This window comes from Polyodon spathula, chromosome 2 (assembly GCF_017654505.1).
Source record: "Polyodon spathula isolate WHYD16114869_AA chromosome 2, ASM1765450v1, whole genome shotgun sequence".
Taxonomy (NCBI): Eukaryota; Metazoa; Chordata; class Actinopteri; order Acipenseriformes; family Polyodontidae; genus Polyodon; species Polyodon spathula.
Window position 1 is genome coordinate 92,107,941 of NC_054535.1, and position 6,090 is coordinate 92,114,030.

A 6,090-nucleotide genomic window follows, 5' to 3' on the forward strand; every position below is an offset into this window, starting at 1 on the left:
TTCTTTGCACTCTTTCTAGAGCAGCAATATCTGCTCTAGATAAATATATAAAATGGAAGGGTAACATTAAAAAAAAGAATGGATAGCTGTCCTTACTTAAAAGTAATTGAACAAAAAAGGCTTGACTGAAGCGATAAACTGCATGACCACAGCCTCAGCAGTTAACGGATTTGATCGCAACCTCGAGACTGAATTGGTGCCTAGTGTGCTTTTTAGCCTTTCATCATTTTATACTTGTTTTTTAATTTACTTGATTTATTTGCAGATTCTGGTGGTGTAGAATTTTCTTCAGTTGTCTGTTTGAGTTTACGGTACATTTTTTTTTTATTTAGTTGTGAAGATGTGAATACAGAAATAACCAGGGAAGCGTATGTTTCTCATTTTATTACCATGTTTTTAACTCATGTGGCATACACATGGCAAGAGATGTCGGTACAAGACTGACCCCTACGGCATAAGTAAGATTAAGCATGCAGTGGGAAATATAACCTGGCTCTTCTGTACAGTTTTGGTTAATATCTAAAGCTGAATAACACAAGGTACTGCATTCCAACCCAGGTTGCCTTGGTCGTCCTGTCATTCTCATAGAAACCGCTGGCACCTGCCAGCAACCCTGTTAAACAATAGACATCCTTGGCAAAAGGCCCTAATTTTAGTGGTACTATACACAAGAGATACAACGGTACAGACTTTCTCAAGTATTTTGATAGATGTAAATATACAGTGCCTGGGCATTTGCTAATAGTTTTAACCTCATCTGATTTCAAGATTGGTATTTCTGAATGAATAATTATCTACTTCATTCACCCATAACCATCATAACCCTTGCAGAAGGTTCTAGTCTGACAACAGAAAGTGAGAAACTCGCACCTGTCCAAGGCTTCTTGCACCTTGCAAGGGTTGTAGTGTAGTGAAGATAATGCAACTTTGGTGCCTGCTTCTGTCTTGCAGCCATTAAAGACAGGATGATGGACATCAGAATTTTTTTTTTTTTTTTTTTTAAACATTGGTCTAAACAATAGTTATTTCTACAATCCCCAAATAATCTAACTTGCAATGTACTGCATCTGTAATTATCTATCATCAACCCCAACCAGAATTCTAATCCCAAGAGGTACCACCACAGTGCAAAGGATTGTCTCCAATTCAGCCACCCATTCTTGGGCATAAACAAATTAATTCCAAGGAAAGGTGAAATAACTGTTACATTAGTAAGATAAGGGAGATACATGAAACTTTGCCAAAGAGGAAACCCTGCAACAGAAATGTACAGAGATGTTTATACAGTTTGAATAGAGATGTGCAGAGGGCCTGACATCCTTCTGAACATCTCGTTAATTCTAGAGTTGCTCTGAAGGGCTGGCAGGTTTGTACATTTTCTACACTATCAGCAGGTGACGTAGGGGGAATTTCCAGCATACTTCCTTTCAAGCACTGTTATAAGGTACATTTACAACAGGCATGCATTTTCAACAAAAAGCAAATGAAAGGTAAGCTGTTTTAAAAGGAGTGGTTTGTGTTTAGGGCAATTTGGTGGGAAAGAGCTGGCAGGAAGATGTGTCTAATTGTGAATAAATACTTAGATTTCTCTCATTTGTATTTTATAATGTATATTTGTATACACTTCAGTGAGGAATATGAATGACTAACTGATAGTTTGTTGTTTTTTTTTGGTTTTGTTTTGTTTTTTTAATCCAGATTTAATATATTTGAATTGTTAGGTTATAGCAATTAGGGAAAGTTCCCCACATTCGTCTTCCAGTTATTAGACTTGAAAGTGTACACATTAAAATGTTATAAAATAAGTTGTTGATTTGAACTAAACAGCTCATTGTTTTGTTTTTTGTTGTTTACATCAAACTGGAAGGATGTTAATGAAGACCACTGGGTTTTTCATTAAAACAGTACAGTGACTTATGTTCAATGAAAATGGCTATTTTTGTCTTAACATGTAGATGTAATAACCAAGCAAATAACCAAAACCAAGCACGCAAATTGATTTTGATATTTTTGTTTCCCTTATTGTTCCTGCCACAAGTTAATTTCCTGTGTAACAGATAATAAAATCCCACCTGAGCCTTACACTTACATTCTGCTGCACAGACCAAGCTGGGGCTACATCACCTGGATAACATGAAGTGAGTGGGGACAGAAAGCCAGACATTAATGTTTGAAGATACATTTACTTCAAAGCAAAACATAAAGCGCTAAGTTCAACAGTAAAATGATAAGAGACTTGTGAGAGTGTTGTTGCACTAATTTGAGGAATAAAATGTGTTTCAAAGCCTTACATTTCATTATAGCTTGAAGAATCTTAAGGTTTAATGTAAGGTCAGACGATGCTTCTGAGAACTTTTCAGTGACTTCTGTTTCTGTGGTCATCATGTGATATTGCAAGCCCAGAGTATATACTGTACATTATGTTTAGCTTGGCTGGAATTTTAAATGGTAATTCCCTTTTTGTACATTCTTCCACAGTTCAGCCTTCTGACAATCCTAATACTTCTTACAAAAGGGGAGGTTATACATAATATCTTTAAGCTCTTGTTATAGTTTATAAGTGCAACTTGGGTTTAAAACCATCTACTTTAAAAAAGAAACGTATGGTGCACTACCATTTTAAGTGGTATAATTTTGTAACTATTAAAGCTTGTGGGAGTCTTGGTTATTTACACGCTTTATATTATTATTATTATTATTATTATTATTATTATTTATTATTATTATTATTGTAGTTATTAGGTTAACATTTGGAAATTAATATTCCGTGGGAGTTTTTTGTTTGTTTGTTTATACAATTAATTGGGAAGAAGAATGTCATACCGTGCAACAACGACTGCCTTTCCTGTTTATTTGACAATCCATATCTTCTTGGAGTCTCATTAGTGTTTTACAAAAGTGATTAATTGGCTACTGTAGTAGACTAAAACAACACAGTAACTAAGCTTGCAATGTACCTTTAATATTGTGCACTAATATTGTGTGTGTGTGTATATGTACAGCTCTGGAAAAAATTAAGAGACCACTGCAAATTTTTCTTAAATCAGCATCTCTACATGTATGGCAGCCATTCCATTCCAGTGTCTGTTGAATTCCAACACAGGCACACCTCATTCTACTGAATGAGGTACTGATTAGGGGATCACCTGAACCAAATCTTATTTAACGGGGGAAAAGTATAAAAACCACTCCTGTGGTCATCATTATCCTCTTGCAATAGGACCAGCTGGATGGCAAAACAGTGCAAGTAGTACCTCAAAAGTAATTGGAATCAAAAAATAACTATTGACCATGCCCAAAGAGTTGAAAAGGAAAGTTTTGAGTGGGAAAAGAAGGGTTCAATTCTGGCTTTACTAGCAGAGGGATACAGTGAGCGTCGGGTTGCTTCCATCCTTAAAATTTCAAAGACAGCGGTTCATAAGAACAAGGTCAAGCAGCACACATTGGGGACAACAATGCTACAGACCGGCAGAGGGCGAAAACGACTCTTCACTGACTGGGATGACCGCCAACTCATTCGAATGTCACTCAGCAACCGTAGGATGACATCAAGTGACCTACAAAAAGAATGGCAAACGGCAGCTGGGGTGAAGTGCACGGCGAGGATGGTTCGAAACAGGCTCCTAGGGGCAGGGCTGAAGTCATGCAAAGCTAGAAAAAAGCCCTCCATCAATGAGAAGCAAAGAAGAGCCAGGCTGAGGTTTGCAAAAGACCATAAGGATTGGACCGTAGAGGACTGGAGTAAGGTCATCTTCTCTGATGAGTCCAATTTTCAGCTTTGCCCAACACCTGGTCATCTAATGGTTAGACGGAGACCTGGAGAGGCCTACAAGCCACAGTGTCTCGCACCCACTGTGAAATGTGGTGGAGGATTGGTGATGATCTGGGGGTGCTTCAGCAAGGCTGGAATCGGGCAGATTTGTCTTTGTGAAGGACGCATGAATCAAGCCAAGTACAAGGTTGTCCTGGAAGAAAACTTGCTTCCTTCTGCTCTGACAATGTTCCCCAACTCTGAGGATTGTTTTTTCCAGCAGGTCAATGCTCCACGCCACACAGCCAGGTCAATCAAGGTGTGGATGGAGGACCACCAGATCAAGACCCTGTCATGGCCAGCCCAATCTCCAGACCTGAACCCCATTGAAAACCTCTGGAATGTGATCAAGAGGAAGATGGATGGTCACAAGCCATCAAACAAAGCCGAGCTGCTTGAATTTTTGCGCCAGGAGTGGCATAAAGTCACCCAACATCAATGTGAAAGACTGGTGGAGAGCATGCCAAGATGCATGAAAGCTGTGATTGAAAATCAGGGTTATTCCACCAAATATTGATTTCTGAACTCTTCCTAAGTTAAAACATTAGTATTGTGTTGTTTAAAAATGAATATGAACTTATTTTCTTTGCATTATTTGAGGTCTGACAACACTGCATCTTTTTTGTTATTTTGACCAGTTGTCATTTTCTGCAAATAAATGCTCTAAATGACAATATTTTTATTTGGAATTTGGGAGAAATGTTGTCAGTAGTTTATAGAATAAAACAAAAATGTTCATTTTACCCAAACACATACCTATAAATAGTAAAACCAGAGAAACTGATAATTTTGCAGTGGTCTCTTAATTTTTTTTTTTACCCTCCATATAATTATATAATATATATATATATATATAATATATATATATATATATATATATATATATATACGATACTATACGTACACTTCTTGATAGGCATGTGGAAACAGAAAAAGTATGTCCTTGCTTTAACTGAGAATATTTCCAACCCTGGGATCAAAATAGTGTTTTTGTCATTGGCTTTAAATGTTTTAGATTTGAGGTCAGATTTTCACTATCTATGATTCACGTGTCTCTCATTCCTGGTGTACTACAGGATAAGGATAATGTATTGCTATTATGTCATTGAAATATTATACCTGGCAATTGGGGCATACTGTTGTAAGAGCGTGATGCTTCTCATACTATTTGAAAGTAGTCTATTTCTGATTACATCCAATTTCTTCATATATATTCCTGTTCTGCTGTCTTTTTATATGCAGAAGTCATAGCCCTAATTACTGTAGGCTGTGCACAACTGTTTTTATAGTCAATGTGATAACTATGGCAGGAGTGTATGGTAGGATTTTCGTGAGGAAGGCCTTAACATTTGGCTAATCCTCAATTGGCATCAGGCCAATGTGTAATTGGCTGCTACTGGCCAACCAAAATCTTTAGGTAGCTAGGACTGGGAGTGTGTTTAACTCAGATAATGTCACATTTTGTTAATGGCATCAAGCGTTCTGTTTAGTTTTTACAGAAGCCTACATGTGTGTGATTTCGGGAGATTCGTTTAGTTTATTTATACTTCTATTATTTTATGTGGGAATATGGATGATTTTAAACTGAGCTCAAAGAAAAGGATCCACATATCACACTGAACATGCAGGCACATCATTGAAAAAGCATTACACACACATAGCCAGGCCCTAGACTACACATACACATACAGGTCAAGCTCTCTAGTAATGAGAAACACAAGCATCTGCAATAATCCACTGCAGTTCCTGACCAAAAAAATCATGATCTAATTTTTTAGGGTAGTGTGGGTGGTAACCCTGTCTCAAGGCATTCAGACCTATAAAACAGTATTGTTTTTACGTTTAAAGCTTAAGCTGGTCTGTTAACGTTGTGAATCTACTCTGGGATCAATCACAGCACATTCTCGTAATGTAGGCACATCGGCCCAACAATCTGAAGGTGGTTTGGCACAACTCCAGAATTCCAGTAACTACACATCCTTTGAGGTTGTATCATATTTAGAATGGTTTCCAAATGAAAAACGTCATTCATTCATTCAAAATTGTAGTGTCACTGCATTAGTAATTGTATTACCAAACATAACAGGGATAACATGAAAATATTTGTGACATTAATGTATTAAACAATTGCCCCCAACTGTATGCAAGTTCTTGATGAACTGCATTTACATATAAAATACCTTTTAATAGAATACAATAATCTTTCTTGGCAAGTTTGTTTTGCAGAATAATAAAAAAATAAGTGTGGTGTAAAACTAAATCATGTCCAATTGTATTAG